The 17,671-nt window shown below is 40.1% G+C and overlaps 1 long non-coding RNA gene across 1 annotated transcript; it reads left to right on the top strand.

The window, feature by feature from the left end:
- The first annotated feature begins 6,702 nt into the window (after positions 1–6,702).
- On the top strand, positions 6,703–11,047 carry LOC310895748. The gene is made up of 3 exons (XR_014580927.1): positions 6,703–7,085; positions 7,220–7,252; positions 7,717–11,047. It is a non-coding gene; the product is annotated as an uncharacterized lncRNA (long non-coding RNA).
- Positions 11,048–17,671: the final 6,624 nt, after the last annotated feature.

Below are 17,671 nucleotides of genomic sequence, written 5' to 3'. Positions count from 1 at the left end.
TTTTCTAGTAATTATCTTGAAACCTAATTATAAGATATAATTTGTAAAAGTTCCGGAGCTGGTATGCTATTATTTGCCAGAAAAATCATACTGCCTGGCTAACTTCTAATGACAGATGAACTTGGTAGTGATGTCTCACTTGTCCAAAAAAAATAAAACAAACCAAAACAAAACAAAATACCACTGATAGTTCTGATAACATTACTTAAACATTTCTTAAAGAGTACAGTTCTTACTCCACATTGAAAGAAAGGCACATGAAAACAAATTGCTGAGGGCTGAATATGAGAACATTTCTCAGAAGTAAAGACTGTTAGGACTATTATTCTTTTATATCCAAAAGAACTTTCATTGCTTAGAACATTTCAGACTGTGTGGGAAATCCTTTGGGAATATTATTCTCAGCTCTGCTTTGGTAACTGAGCATATTCTGTCTGTAACTACTCACCACTGTGATAGATAGGTAGTTGACAAAATCAGGGAGAGTCACTCTTCACAAAGGAGAGGAGACATACACTTTGGTCTAAAGATTCAAGGACCAATTTGCCTAAAATTGCTATTCAAATGTTAAAATCTGATGGCTGCTCTCCACTGTGCAAGGACACATGCTGTGTGGCCTCATGCTATCAGCCTTGCTGTCCTTATTGCTGTTTTTCAGACTGCCTGTACTGCAGAACAGAATTATTCAGACTGTATTTGAGAACAGATGAACTTGGCACATCTCACAGAGTAGCTGTGTGATTATGTTGATCCTTCAAACCATTTTTCTTTACCATGTACGTGAGAGTTGGACCTAAGTTAAAAGATCAGGTTCATCTCCTGCAACCAGGTCTGGAAGCTAGGTCAAACTGATTGCTTGGTATAGACTTACAGTGGGAGGAAGAAAAAGTTAAAAGAGGACTACAGATTGCCTTCCCTTATCACTGACAAAATCCTAAAATACTGAAATATATAAATGTCTGAATTCCTACATCTGTAAAACTTGGTGTTTTACTGCAAGGTAGATACATCTTTGCCCTCCATGTGTGTGTATGTGTTTTTATTTATTTATTTATTTGTTTATTTGGGTTAGGTTAGGTTGGGTTGGGTGTTTGGGTTTGGTTTTGATTTTTTTTTCTTTTTTTTTTTTTTTTAAGTTTTCTTTTTGTCAAAGCAGACAGGAACTGCTTTGACAAAGTGGAGATTTGAAATCTATTAGCAGAAGTTACTGTCTTAACATTTAAACTAGCCCACTCACTGGGACTAGAATATTACTGTGTATTTTCCAAGTTCTGGAAGGAGGTAAAAGCAGTGCATTGAGCATATAGTTAAATGTCAAAACATGTCATATAATGTATTTCTTAGTAATGTGTTTTTTTTTTTTTAAGCATCAGTTGAAGCTGTTTTTTTTTTTTTTTTTTTTTTTTTTTTAATAAAAAGTACATAAAGAAGGGGGAAGAACACTATCAAATGACTTTCTGAACCCAAACTGAATATGGCTCTTTTAGAGAACTACAAAAGTATTTCTTTTTCTACTGCCCTCTCGTGACAACCTTTAGCGGGTAAGTAATACATCATCAGAGGTCTGTGCTTTCAGCAGCACATCTATTACCGCAGATTGCTTTGAAGGTGCAGTGTAGAAGAGGGAGCCACAGTCATCAATTACAGCTGCTAGAAATGTGTCAACAGGTTCATGTCTGAGATTCCTCTTCAGCCCCAGAAAGTACGAATTGAAAAGCTTTGTCTCCTGAAACTTCAGTGCTTCTTGTGTGCCAAGAAAAATTAGAATTTGCCCAAAATTTCTTGCTTAAGGCTTGTATTAATTATGCAATGAGATTCAATGTTTACTTTTAATATATCTAAATACACATTTAAGAAGTTTTTAATAATATCATGAAAATTGAGAGTCCTGCTTTCACCACAGACTTTGATGCATAATTGCTCGCTTCCTTAATAGTCCATACAATTGGTATTTTTATTTACATTGTGGGGTCTCAAGTAAGACATTTTACTAGTTATGGCATAGAACTGGAAAAAGAATGGGCATCTCCAGGGTGTGAGTATGTGAGGTTTGATCTAAAGCCCAAGGCAGTGGAATGACAACCTTCCCCTTTCAGTCTTAATCATAGAATCATAGAATATCCCAAGTTGGAAGAGGACCCACAAGGATCATCAAGTCCAACTACTGGCTCTACACAATATTACCTAAAAATTAAACCACATAACTGAGAGCGTCGTCTAAGCACTTCTCGTACTCCAGCAGGCTTCGTGCCTCCCTCTCTCCTCTTCATGAGGAAGCTACAGGCCGCCATGAGGTGTCTCCTCTTCTCTAGGCTGGACAAAGCAAGCAATTTCAGATACTCCTCATATGTCTTCCACTCTGGATCCTTTACCATCTTTGCAGCCCTTCTTTGGACACTCTGTAATAGTTTTATGTCCTTATTATGGTGTCCAAAACTGCACAGAATGATCTAGGTGAGGCTGCACCAGCACAGAGCAGAGTGGGACAACCCCTTCCCTTGACTGACTAGCTATGCTGTGCTTGATTCACCCTAAGATGAAGTTAGCCCTCCTGGCTCCCCATGGCTACAGCTCCCTCAGGAAATGTCCCCCTGCTGCGGCGTGGGCCCTCCCCGGGCTGCAGGGTGGAGATCTGCTCCAGCGGGGGCTCTGCAGGGCTGCCGGGGAATCCCTGCTGCCTGTGGGCCTGGAGCCCCTCCTGCCCTCCTCCTCCTGGGGCCTGGGCCCTCTGCTGCTTCTCCCTCGCCCTGGGCCTCCTCCTCGGCCTGTGCCCGCTCTGCCCTTTCCGAAATCTGTTTTCCCTGAGGTGCCGCCAGCTTGGTGCTGGGCTCAGCTGGGCCCTGCCATGGAACTGTATCCAGCACTGCGTAGTCCCGGCCTCTGCCCACAGAGGCCCTGCAGCCCCCAGCCAGCACCAGGGCATCAGTTTTTGGATCTGCAGACATTTGTAAAAGCTAGTAGTGTATGTTCCACATAATAGCACTGGCACTGAAAAGGTAGCAGCAAACCAGCCCTGGAGTTTGGTGGCTGCTGAGGGAGATGATTTTACAGTCTTTTTAGGTGGATCAAAATGGTCCTTTACAAGACTGGATTTTACTTCTTTCTTGAAGCTGCTATGCAGGGTATCCAATTGTAAAGCTGCTGGTGAAAGTAATTTCATTTATTTTATTGTAATCACAGGTAGGAGGAAATTTCCCAGTTAGCCTGTTGGCTGCATGCAAAAGACATTTTGGCTGAGCTGAAGAATATTTAATGAGGAGCAGACTCATTTCGATATACATATATATATATATTTTTTATTTTTTTCTCCTGTTTCATACCTGAACTGACAAACTTTATCTTTCAGATGCAAAGCACCAAAATTAAGTTCAAGACATGCTGAAATCTGATGGTAAATCATCCAAAGTATTTCAGAGATTTTGCACATTCAGTTAGGCATTCCTGTGCCTCTTAAAGTCTTACAGCTCTACCTTTCAGTTCTGAACCTCCGAATGACTGGAGGCAATGTAAAATGAAGATCCTTAGCACATACTGAAAAAGGGAACTCTGACTTATGAAAGAGACACTCTGAACATCTTTATAACATGATGTGTGACGAGTGAGGAGATTTTGTAGCTAAGTAAAGCTTAAAAAGCCTTGCATGTTCTTCCCTCATAAATATGTCTTTCTCCAAACCTGAGTACAATAGGCAGATCAATGTCTGAAATTAAAGTTATATTCTACATTCTGCAATGGTTTTGAATAGTACCATCTCAGAGGATCCAAAAGGAAGGAAATTCTAGTTTTGTTTAACCAGCAGGACTTTCTGAAATGATCTTTCAAGACTAGCTGGAACGCATTTACAGACAGATACTCATTTTATTCTGAATAGCCGATACATCTGTACTTCAAGCACTATCCTCTTCCTAGTGGAAGTTTTCAAAGTCCTTGACTTATTGCAAAGGTCACTGCTTCCCGCATGCACTAGAATGCTGATTGAGATGACCTTACATATCTGCAGCCCATCAGCCTTTTCTCCTTTCTCTTGGGAAGGTGACTTGTTTATGAAATTATATTTTTTGATAGCAGTAACAGCCAGAATTTTGATTAGTCTAGCAGTTCACCATTTGGAAAAGGAACAAGAATGACACAGGAGCCAAAGTTTTAATTGCATTGGCAATTTGCCCCATTCATAAAGGATCGGGAGAAAGAAAGATTGGGGATGAGCTCATATGCAGGTACTCAGTGCATATGTATAGCTGGTGTGCTCTATTGCAATGAACATTTTTTTTACAGGTGCATTCCAAGTATTGATAAAGAAAGCATCTCTGTGAGCCAGTTACAGACTACCAACTTCCTTTTCAAGATATAGCACACGAAGGTGGCTACTGCTGTTCTTCTATGCATTTCAGAAAAGCATGGGTGATTAAGATGCAATGAAAACCCAACTTGTACATTGTACAACTACCTCATATTTCAGGATACTGTGCCTGTCAGGGCACCTATCCTAAAATCAATATAAAAAAGGTGTGGGAGCTGGAGAAAGAAAATTATTTTTATCCTCTCTGCTATTCTGAAAAGAATTGGGAAAACTCTTTATTCTGAAAGGAGAGTAAATATCAGAGCAGATTTGGGCATCCTGAGCTCATGTGTCTTTCGATCTCACTGCTAGCTGCCAGCTTTGATGCATCTCCAGTCCAATGGATTCACTCTGGAATGAAGAGAACCAGTTTGTTCTTTGAGAGCTGGATGGCAGGTTCCCCGTGTGATGACCCATTCAGATCGCATCAATGAGACGCTGAAATAGCTTGTGGGGAGATTTTGAATCTCTCTACATAAATCTGTCCTCTGTGCTTGGGCACTATCAATCCAAGAGGGTGGATATACTGATATATGAGAAGGTGTGTGTGTGAACTGACAATGTTGGTATCATCCAAGAGGTGAAGGCATAACTCTCAGATTGGATGTAACAGGTATCTCCCTTGAAATCATTATGAATCAGTGAATTACTGCTGCAGCTGTGGTTATTAATAAAACATCAACAACCAAATGTCATTAAATTTGGTCTGGAAACTGCAACGTGTAATATCCTTACATGAAAAAGCCAGTTATTTACAATACATTTAAGATTCCAACATGGGGCCTAATGCAATTAGTCAAAATCATTTTGAAAATAGCCAAGAATCCCTAGGACGTCTCAAAAGGCTAAAAGAAATCTAACTAGAGTTAAAAAATTGCTATTAATGACCCTGCTGTGATGGAATAAAATAGAAGCTGCTTCTCCTTGCAAAGCGAACGAAACCAAAAGGATATTATCCCTGCAATTAATTCCATGGTCATAATTCCTGAAGGAAATTTTCTGATTTCCTCGCTGGTAAATACATTTTCCTCCACTAATTTGACTTATATCTTGAACAAAGTGCCGGCTTGCTTGAAACATCGCTTTGCTGGTTACAGACTTAAGTAATTTAATCAGAGTTTTTTCTATTTTGGAAAACAAAGTTGTTTTTTTTTTTCTTTATTAATTTGGATAACTTAAATATATTTAAAATTTTATGCATTCTACACACACACACACACATATATATATATTATTTTTTTTTTTTTTCAGTGGGGATATTAAGAAAAATCAACAACAGCATCCTAAGCACATTTAAGAGAAGTTTAATTTGTCATTATTATAAGAAACACATCTTGTGCTTAAGGTTATTCAATAAGATACAATATTTGTTGCTTTTCAATTTCTTAGAATCTTTCTAAGATTTTTTATAATGAGTGTGAAGGGATTTTTTTTTTTTATTCTTAGTTTTATTTTTTCCCAGGTCTCTGCCTCAAGCTGAGATGTTTTGTCTGGTTGACTTTGATTGTTTTTTTTTATATTTCCACCCAGGAATACAGTAACAGTTTTCAGCAGGAAAGTTAGAGGAAAATGCATTGCTTTTTTCAATATTAAAAAAAAAAAAAAAAAGTTGGCTATACTGTTAATAAGTTTTTGCAGTCTGTGCTGGCTTGGAATTTGTCAAGAGACTTGCTGTTTTGAGTGTGTGACTGTGTGTGTGACTTTTTTATCTGAAAATCCATGGAAAAATAATTATATTCAGACAATTTCTTAGCTCTCTGTGAGCAGAACAGAGCTGTTAGGTACTCCATTTTCACTGAGTAGTCAGTAAACTCCCACCATCCTTAAATGAACTCCATAGAGGTTGCACATGTACTTTCTTCATATGAAGTCCTACTAGAATCCAGAAAGAAAACTTTTTTTGTTGTTGTTGTTGTTTTTCCGGTGGTTTGTCAAATGTTTTGGTGGTGCTCAGCTCTTAGAAGAAGGAGGAAGACCCTTGAATAGAAAGCAGAAAAGCAGAATCTCATGGGGGGTTGCTAAAAAAAAGATTGAGTAATGGTTTGGAGAAGGGACAAAATAGGTTTGATGTGTATAAAGTGGATAGAAATAATTAAATTATTAAGGTGATGGAGCAGAAGAGTCACTCATCAAGTGAGGTTTTGGGTGCAGTACTGAATGCAGGTGCCATCAGTCTGCATGGCGTTGCCATCAGTGGGGATGGGCATCAGCTGCTAATTGTAGACATGCAGGTGTAGGCCTCATTGCCTATGCTGGCAGCTTAGTTTTACTTTATGATATTATTTGTAATCAGATGACTTCAAAATTTCTTCGATAAGGTCTGTGCCCTCTTCAGTGGGGAACTGATGGATCAAGTTTGGGGATATATCAGGGTACTTAAAGGGTACTTAAAGGGTCTCTTGTCTGTGTGATGCTCATAGCATTATTCACAGAAAATGGAATTTAAATGAAGTGACAGGATAAGGAAAGTGTACAGGAAGAGAGGGGTTGGCCTCCACGTATAGGGAACTGGAAGCTATCCTGAAGGAAGGAATGGTTTCCCTGCCTCTGTCACTGAGCACATTGCTTGGATTCAATATTTGCTGCTGACTGCATCTTCTTCGTTTTCTGAATGGAGAGAGTGACATTTGGGGACAGATTTGCTTTTGGCTGAGCTTTTTCAGGTACAGCAGAAGCTCATTGGAATTTGCCTTTAAGTATACCAGATTGCTACACACTCTGGAAAATCAATATGTCAACCTCTCAGGTAAAAATACCACAAAACGGTGTTGTAAATTTATATGTATGGCATTTATAAAACCTTCTCAACTGATCTCCTCCCTCATGTCTATAGATGACCTGTGTTCTTCTTTTCCCTGAACTATTTCTTTCCTTTTTCAGCCTCAGCTTTGCCAAAAAAACTGTTCAGCATGGGTAAGTTACCCTGTTTTTTCTCCCTGCACCTCTTTGGATTCCTACTCTTTTCTCTGTTAGAATTTTAAGAGAAGGCTTGAGTTGTTTTTTGTTTGTTTGGTTGGTGTCTTTTTATTTATTTATTTATTTTCAAGTTCATAGTGCCTTATTTCTCTCACTCAGTTCCACTTAAAACTATTCCCCCAAATACTTTGCTGGCCTCTCAGATATATCTCACAGAGCTCACAGAATTTTTACTATGGATTTCCACACAGTTGTCAGGTGTAATCCTTCTTCTAGTAAACCAAATGAAAAAAAAAAAATATATATATATGTATATATCTATATATATATATATATATAGTTTGCTGGCTTGAGCTTCAAGCTGGTCCTCTTAATGATCTTGTCTGATGCAGCTAATATTTATTGAGTGTCTGCTACTGTTATTATGATATCAGCACTGACCAAGTCTCTCTCTCTCTCAGGGCTCCCTTACCTGTGCCAGGACCAGATCACCCTCCATACTCTCAGTCAATATATTAGGCTTCATCATTTTAGAGGACCCTGGGTGCCTTTGGGAACATTTCAGCATCTCCTCTGCCCAATTTCTGTTTCTTCTGAGCTCATTTATTGCAGCTAAGAATTTGTAGACTCTTGCTTATGAGCAACACTTGAGGGTATGTGACAAGAAAAATATTCAGTTACTGAAACATTTGGTCTGTCAGCACAGAGGAGGATATAAAAAGCTTCCAAATATCCCCCCAAACCACATCCCATATCCCACCATGTCCTCTTTGGCTCTGCATTGTTCTACTTGTCCTACAAGTCCCAATCAAAAACTCTACCATTCTTCTGCCTTTTTGACATGAAAATAATGTCCACATCACACAGTCAGGCTCAGGATTATGTTTAATTATCTCCCCATTTCAGCCTGCCAGGATCACTCTTGAGCCATAGATTCACACGTGTTGTAATCTTTCCTCAATAATCACCTTTCCTGTCTGCTTCTCTTATTTGTATCATGATATCTCAATGGAAAGGGTTGGTTTGTAGCTCCCTTCTTGCTCATTGTAATAGACTGAACTTGCAATTTCAGCTGTCAGCTGGAATTTGGCACTAACTCCCACCCAGCCCTGGATCCAAAGATGGCAATAGACAGCCTTACTCCCTCTGCACTCTTTTTAGCTTTTCTCAGAGGAGCTCCTCTCCTGGGTACATCCTGAACCTGTCTTCAATCCCAAGAAGACCCCAGTTTTCCGTGGTTCTCCTTGTGAAACTTTCAGGGATGTTTAGATGAGCTTGTTCCCTGACATTTTTTTTTTTTTTCCATTAGCTTGCTCTTATTTTTTCTTATGTAGACAGCGTTGGAGCTGTCATCCCAGAACTTGTGCCTGGTGAAGAATCAGTGGTTGAAAAACTTGTTGTCATATACATATATATTTATGAAATATGTCCCTTTAATCCTCCCATTATTGTAGCAAAAACCCCAATTCCAAAGCCATTAACTTGGTGATTAGGAAGGGAATATCTAGGGACAAACAAGCACAAACAAGCTGTTCCTGAAATTTCTATCCAATATATCATTCCAAGTCTCTGACTAGGGGCCTGTGTATATAAGTGTGTATTCCCACAGGTAGCAATGTTACAGAAATGATGCAAGTGCAGTTACATGGACCTACGTGTTACTCTTTCCTAACCACATTTCTGTTTGTGTGTGTCCATGTTCTGCATTGCCTTTTTGCCTTCTACTTTCACTAAAATTACCTCGTGGGCTACTTACAAGCAGAAATTTCAAAAGACTCCACAAGAACAGACTAAAAGAAATATAGGGAGAACAGAATGATTTCAGGAAGAACTGTGTGTAATTTAATTTATATTAAAACCTATTAAAACCAGGAAAGAGTCAGAGAACAGTAACAACATGAACAAAGTTAAGGAACAACTTGGATCTGCAGAATGATCTCAAGAACAGACTAGGATTCTTCAGCCTGGAAAAGATGTAACTGAAAGGAAATTTAGTGTGAATGTGAAAACATATGAATGGCACACAACAGTTGTGTGAGGGATATAAGTGTAGACTGAAGTGTAGACTCTGCATCTTGAGGTCAGAGGAAAAGAGAGTCTTCTGGGGCATTATTACCCTTAGATTGCCTGATCCAGGTTTATAACATAGGCAGAAGAAAAACGAGATCATAATACCTGCAAGAGATGTTTCAGTAGGTACGGACTACTCCTTATTGACTGCGTAACCAGATGGAGGAATCATTTGCTGCTATGTAGATATTTACAGTGTAGGTGTCTACATCTGAACTCTGTCCCTTCCAAACTTTCTTTACAATGAATGGAGAGTGAGTCAATTAACTTAGTGAAGTCTAAGACATGATTCATCTCCTCCTACAATAGATAGATAAAATAGATCAGACTGACTGCACCCTCAACAGTCCCGTTTATTTTCATGTACTGTAGAAGGGAGACCAAGGCTCAGGCATAAAAATCTACACTGAAATTAAAAGCAGCGAGATCAACCTTTTCCATCATGTCCGAAAGCCCTGGAGACACTGATTTCTGTAGCATTCACTGCCTGACTTCAGCTGTCCAAGAGGAGCTGTGCAAAGACCAAGACTTTAAATGTCCCCTTCACTTTGAGATGACCAGCTCCAAGTCACGATGAGGGATAATGAGTGCTGCTTGCTGGATGTTGTGTCTTTGCTAGAAGGCAGGCTCTCATCAGGCATATTGTCCAGACTGAGCCTGTTTAAGAGGTTATATCTTTCCTTCCACACCCTTTTCTTAACATGACCCTGTTCCTCTGCTAGAAAGTATTGCAATTTCAGGTCTGGCTGTGTAACTGTCATGGTGTTGCTTTACAACCAATTCTGTCAAAACGGCCCAGATCTGAAACCCCAGAAATTAAAAGCATTAAGGTGCAGTTAGCTGGAATCAAGTTGATAATCACTTACCCAACATCAGCTGGGAGCATCACAACAGCTCTGATACTAGACTGGATAACTTGACTGTTTTGTGTGAGATTTTTTTTTTTTTTTTAATGTATGAGTGAACAGAAAACTGAGTCAAAAGCAATACCAGCGCCAGACTGAAGTGACCATCTGCTGACTTGAGAGAGAAATCTGCTTTAACAAATATCACAGAAACTGCATTTCCCCTTTTAATATGTGTGCCGGACAACCTAAGAATCACAAAACCCAAACTTTCTCGAGTACGTATTTCTGGAAGTTAAGAAATTTACTGCATTACTGAGATGAGGAATTAATGTTTCAAATATCTGATATGCGTATAATTGCACATACAGACAAAGCAATGAGATGGATGTTAGTTCAGAGTGATATTCCAGACAGTCAAGCTGGAAAAGCTAAAGCAGCATGTTCTTCTGGATGTTCTCATGCAAAATAAAATCTTCAAAACTCCGATCTTTCTAATATTTGAAGGGTGCCTAGGAATTTCAGTCACTATCCATTTTTTCTCCATAAGAGACAGCAAGTTTGCTAAACAGGATATCTAAGATATAGAATAATAACTGTGCAGTATTAGCAGGGTTGGTGCCTCTAATGTCAGGACAGCTTAGCTTTACATCAGGACACAATTCTGAGAAATATTTTCTGGCTGTTTTCAGGGTTTTCAAATTAGGGTCAGATAAATTCAGTTCCTGACTATGTTCGGACCTTAATGAATAGGAGCTGGCAAAATCTCAGTCTTTCTCCTCCAGAAATGGTATATTTTTAGTGAGTTTACCTACTAAAAATTTCTTATCTTTTCTCATTTTCTGTTAAGCAGAGAGAAAGAAGATAGATGGTAAGGATATACCTTAACATTAATTTAATTGACACCACTATTTGTTAGTTTTGATGCACAAAGTATCCAACTTGTGCTATATCTGAAAGCTCCCACTGCTGTTATCTTTATTATTCACAGACAACACCAAGTTAGGCAGGACTATTGATCTGCTTGAGGGTAGGAAGGCTCTGCAGGGGGATCTGGATAGGCTGGATCAATGGGCTGAGTCCAATCCCATGATATTCAGAGGGGCTAAGTGCTGGGTCCTGCACTTGGATCATAACAACCTGATGTAGTGATATGGGCTTGGGGAAGAGTGACTGCAAAGCTGTCCAGCAGGAAAGGACCTGGTGGTGCCATTGACAGCCAGCTGAACATGAGCCAAGAGTATGCCCAGGGGGCCAAGAAGGCCAACGGCATCCTGGTTTGTATCAGAAACAGTGTGGCCAGCAGGACTAGGGAAGCGATTGCCCACTTGTATGTGGCACTGATGAGACTTCACCTTAAATATTGTGTTGAGTTTTGTGCCCCTCGCTACAAGAAGGATCTTGAATTGCTTGAGCATGTGCACAGAAAAATAGAAATGCTGCCAAAGGGACTAGAAAATGAGACTTGTGAGGAGCCGCTGAGAGAACTGGAGTTGTTTTGTCTGGAGAAGAGGAGGCTGAGGGGAGACCTCATTGCTCTTTACCATTACCAGTTGCAGCAAGGAAGGTGTCAGTCTCTTTTCTCAGGTGACAAGTGATAGGACATGAGGAAGAAGTCTCAATTGTGCCAGGAGAGGTTTAGATGAAATATTAGGAATAATTTCCTCATGGAGAAGGTGGTCAAGCATTGGAACAGGCTGCTCAGGGAAGTGATGGAATCTCCATCCCTGGAGGTATGTGACAAGATGTGTGCACGTGGCACTAAGGGACATGGTTTAGTGATGGGACTCGATACGTCAGATTGATGGTTGGGCTTGATTATCTTGAAGGACATTTCCAACCTAGATGATTCTGTGATTCAATGATTATGGTATTCTGAGGAGGCAAATATTGCAGCATTAGGAAACAATGACATATTACACTAACTGTTCCCTTTAAGAGATTCTAATAATGGATCCCCAGCAAGTTCTTCATTTAATTCATCCTGTTCTGAGGAGGAGGAATGATATACTCTGAGGCATTTTTAAAAATAAACTCCCAATATGCTAAAGTCTTTGTGTCTTTCCAAAGTTTGAATTTAGTAAAACTGTGTGCAAAATAATGACATTTGTATCTACTCTAAAAGCCTTTTCCCACCTAAAATTGGTCAATAATTGCACAGCATGAGATAAAATCACTAGCAGTTCTTACTGAAGCAGCTTCAAAACAAAGCCTTCAAACTTGCTAATTTGTTAATGAATCACAACTGGAATCACTGGGACAGATTTGTAGCTGGTGTAGGTTTCAGTGACGCTTAGCTGATTTACTTCTGCTGAAGTTCCCTTCTCCATACCACAGATGTGTTACAAACTTTTCTGAAAGTCTGGTCTCTCTTCATTACTATTAACACCCCTAAACACACCCCAAAGTGTGTGTATGTCCCCTGAGTGGATCTCTGTGCATTATTGCACATAATAGATGGTAGTAATGACAGTGTTTTTCGCTTGTACCTGACAATCTCTAGAAAATATATAAAGACCAACATCTCTGGTCTTTTGAGATCTTCTCAGCAAGTGATAAGCTAGTGTGTCACATTGAACTAGTTTTCTTTTTTCTGTCTCTTTAGTTTTATTTCCTCTGAGCCATGTATCTCCACTGTGGGGACTTTCCCCACCCAGGGACAAGACCTTGATCTCTTATGACAAGACATGATCCAGATCATTTTTTGTTTCAGAATATATCCATGTGCATTTGGACCGCGCAAAGATTCCTAGAAGACTGTGATAATAGTTGATGAAAATAGTTTAAGACTATATGTTGCTCTAAAATTTAAGGATCTTAGACATAACCCAGCATACAACTGTGCTTGGGGGAGTGTGGTCTTAAAAAAATACAAAAGAAAAGAAAACAAAACAAAAATAATAATAAACAACAACAAAAAAATGGATGCAAGTCCCAATCTTATGAAAATTTGCATAAGGACAAGTGAACAACACATTGAGAAGGCTTCCAGAGAGTCTGATGTATGGCTGTGATAACTTTTATAAATAACTCAAAGAGTTCTTAACCATTCTGCGATTCTGTGAAGAGTCAAGCTGTAACTACTACTGAGCATACCCCAAGAAACACAACCATTTAATTGTTGGTTGTTAACTGTACTGGCATAGTGGTCACTACTTGGAGAACTGTTCTCCTAAGGGAAAGGTTAATATTGGAAAATTCAGGCTGTGATAACCATATGTATTAAAACAACTCATCCAAAAGCTGTTGGGTTTACTCTTTTGCTCATGCTCCTGAAGTAGAGTGGTATCATTTCTTGCCTGGAACCTGTGGGGTGCCTTGCAAAAGAAAACGTTAGGCAAAGTCCAGCTTCTGCTGCATGAAGGGCATGAAAGGAACTTTACAGAAGATCATGGATTTATAGAACCACAGAATCACAGAAAGGTTTGCATTGGACTGGAAGGGACCTTAAAGATCATCTAATTCTACCCCGCCGCCCCCTGCCATGGGCCAGGACACCTTGCTCTAGACCAGTTTGCCCAAAGATGCAGATATTAGTATTGTTGCTCCAGACTTCACCTCTGTCCTAGCTCAGGTGTAGCAGTCTATTCTGGTTGCAAAAATATTTGTAATAAAACAGGTGTCTAGCTAAAACCCCTGAGAAATATTAGGAATACCTCTGCAGATGTTAATGAATTTTGGGTCACTGAGTGAGTGAATGTGTATGCAAACTGTTGTTATTAACATTTAAAACAAATGTGGCATCTTCAATTACATATTAAAAATCACTGAAGTGTTTACAGGTAATCTTCCTTTTTTCTTTCTTCTGTTTGATTCAGAATTTGTGATTCAATCAGGCATGGATCTTTTCTCATGTGTTGTATTCTTATTCTGATCTTATAAATTGTGTTCTTCCTCTGCTGCTCTTGCTTCTGTTTGACAAGCCTGGAAATAGTTAGGTTGCCTAGAAAATTCGGCATCATTTCACACATTATCCTCTATAGAGCTGAGCTGTATCATTAACAGTAAAATATTTCATATTTCTCCCTGTGTATATACAATATAGATATACTCACCAGCCCTCGGTGGAGTTATAAAAAGCCTTCATTTGCCCTCTGTGACCTTGTCACCACAAATTGCTTTTAGATTCCGTGCCATTTGAACAAACACAGCAATTCACTTTCATGTTCCTGCAAATGCTAAGGAAAATAAACAAACAACAAAAAAAGTGCTACTGTATGCAGTATCTGATTGGGATCATTCTCACTTTGACACATACTTTTCCTCACTTTCCTTTGAGGGTAAAGTTCAGGAAATTCACAGTACTGACATGCAACAGTTTCTGCTCAATCACACTCTCTTGGAAACATCTGCATTGCTTGGACTCAGAGAGTCTGTACTATTAGGGAATTTGTTCCATGCCAAGCTATCAAATGAGCTCATGTTCTCCTTCTCCACAGGATGACTAAGCTTGGGATAAAGCAACTTTTTAGGAATGGCCTAAGGGTTTTCAGGTTTAACAGCAGATAGGTCTTGATGGCAAGCTTGGGCTGATGTTTATCTGATTGAGGTGGACAACACAAATTTGCCGATGACACCAAACTTGGAGGAGTTGTGGACTCGGATGAGGGTAGAAAGGCCTTGCACAGAGATCTGGACAGATTGGAGAGCTGGGCGATCGCCAACCACATGAAGTTTAACAAAAGCAAGTGCCGGGTCCTGCACCTGGGACGGGGCAGCCCTGGCTATAGGTACAGACTGGGCGATGAGACACTGAGAGCAGCCCCGCAGAGAGGGATCTGGGGGTTGTGGCTGACAGCAAGTTGAATATGAGCCAGCAGTGTGCCCTGGCAGCCAGGAGGGCCAACCGTATCCTGGGATGCATCAAGCACGGCATCGCTAGTTGGTCGAGGGAAGTGATTGTCCCACTCTACTCTGCACTGGTGCGGCCTCACCTCGAGTACTTTGTGCAGTTCTGGGCACCACAGTACAAAAAGGACATTGAACTGTTGGAGATTGTCCAGAGGAAGGCGACAAAGGTGGTGAAGGGCCTAGAGGGGAAGACATATGAGGAGCGGCTGAGGTCACTTGGCCTGTTCAGCCTGGAGAAGAGGAGGCTGAGGGGGGACCTCATCGCAGTCTACAACTTCCTCGCGAGAGGGAATGAAGAGGCAGGTGACCTATTCTCTGTTATCACCAGTGACAGGACCCGTGGGAACAGTGTTAAGCTGAGGCAGGGGAAGTTTAGGCTGGACATCAGGAAGAGGTTCTTCACCGAGAGGGTGGTCGCACACTGGAACAGGCTCCCCTATGAAGAAGTCACTGCACCAAGCCTGTCTGAATTTAAGAAGAGATTGGACTGTGCACTTAGTCACATGGTCTAAACTTTTTGGCAGACCTGTGCGGTGCCAGGAGTTGGACTTGATGATCCTTATGGGTCCCTTCCAACTCGGGATATTCTATGATTCTGTGATTCTATGACTTTTATCTCTATGCTGACATAGAGCATCTGAAGGACTTCCAAACTGCGAAGTCCTGTGAGGGACAAAGAGCTGGTTGTGACTCAAAGCTGTGCTCTTGTGGTGATGGGTGCAAATAACTTCTACTGCACTTTTAGCACAGGGGTAGCCAGCAGATGCAGGGAAGTGATGAGTCCTCTTATTCACCACTCGTGAGGCCTCATCAGGAGTACTGTGTCTAGTTTTTGGCCCCTCAATTAAAAAGATCAGCAAACCTTAAAGACTCCAGAAGTGAGTCACCAAAATGGTCAGAGGACAGAATGCATGAGGGGAGCTGAGGGAGCTGGGTCTGGTTTTCTTGGGGACAAGAGGACAGTGGGCAGATCTAATCGCTGTCTTCAGTTATCAAGTAGATGGTTATAGACAGGATGGAGCCAGAGTTGTACTGTGAAAGGACTGGAGATAATGGACTAAACTGATCACAGGAGAAATTTGTGTTTGACACAGCGTAAAAATTCTCTACAATGTACATGATAAAATATCAAAACAGAAGCCCAGCAGGTTGTGATGCCTCTGTCCTTGCAGATGTTCAAAATAGAGCTTCATAAGGCCCCGAGATATCTGATCTATGAACCTCACCATGTTTTAATACAAGACTGGTCCGGTGACCTCCAGAAGTCACTTGCAACTGAAATTAATTCATATTTCTATATATCAGGAAAGATTAATACCTTGATTGAAAAGCAGTGTTTATTGGGTCAAGTGAACTTCTTGATCATCCAGAGGTCTCACGAATACCTGCAGCTGAAATGACCATTCAAAGAAACACTTCTGTCCTCATTGCATTTCACAGGTAACTACAGTTGGTGGATAGAGTCACCATTGTTTCACAGGGGCTTTCATAATCATCTAGATAAAGACTGAGAAACCAGCACCACTTCATAAAACATCCTGGATTCTCCTGAGTTTCCTGGCTACTGATTGAATTTTCTTTGACATCTGACATGCTCACAGGCTGGTCTTGCAGTTATAGGTGTTGTGTAGACTCTCCTTTTATTCATCTACTGTAATCATAATTCAGAAATCATCAGTCATATTCCAAAACTCAGTTTTTCTTCCATGTTTATGGCAACAACATCATTTAAACTAATTTATTCAAAAGATTTTACTAAGAAGTCATTCCTAAATTGGACTTTCAAAGCCCATGATTTCAAGATTTGTGACAGGCATTTAATGCCTAAATAAGGGAGAGAGAAGCATTCACATTTTGGGTTTTATTCAGAAAGGTGTAAAGACATACACTGCCATATATCCACACTTGCAGATACAGATGCCAGATACTCTTTGTATTTGCTCATAATGTTGAAATATAGACTCCAACTGAAAAAGAGAAATTACTGGTTCCACAAAGTTTATTTTCATTTATGTGGAGGAAAAACCAAAACAAAACACAAAACAACATGAAAGTGAAGAAAGAAAACCTTGGGACTGCAAAAGAAAGGTGATTGCCATTCTCTTACGGTTACCAGATCTCAACAGAGTACAGACCAGGCCAGCTTTGTGGGAAGTGGAAGCGTCCTTATATTTCTAACAGTGGAGTCGTGCACTCATGTCTTTGCTTCCTTTCACAGCTCTGCTCTACATTGACTTGCATTTTGTTTGTTTGTTTTCCTTATATTTTTAGAACTTATGTTTTCATTGATCGGAAGAAACAAAAACAAAACTGCACAATGTAGAAGCCCCTATATTGGGAAGATCTGCTTAAACTGACTGATTTTAATTAATGCATTACATAATAGCAGAAGTGTTTCTCTACACTCATGCAACCACATTGGCTTCTGTGCATACTTCGCTGCTCTGCATAAACATTGAAGTCTTTTTGGAGCTAGCTCAGGGATACAACCTGTCCTCCACGGTCATACAGAAAAAGCACAATGCTGTTTCCCTTATTCCTTTTTCCTGTGTATCTGGCTAGATCAATTTCTTCTGTGTGCTCAAAGTCCCACATCAGGGACTTGATCCTTTCCTTTTTCCTGTCATGACTTTAAATATTCATGGTCTCC

The sequence above is a fragment of the Anser anser genome (genome assembly GCF_964211835.1).
Source record: "Anser anser genome assembly, chromosome: 2".
NCBI classification, from domain to species: Eukaryota; Metazoa; Chordata; class Aves; order Anseriformes; family Anatidae; genus Anser; species Anser anser.
Note: the sequence above shows the minus strand (reverse complement) of the source record. Positions and strands in the feature narration are given on the sequence as shown.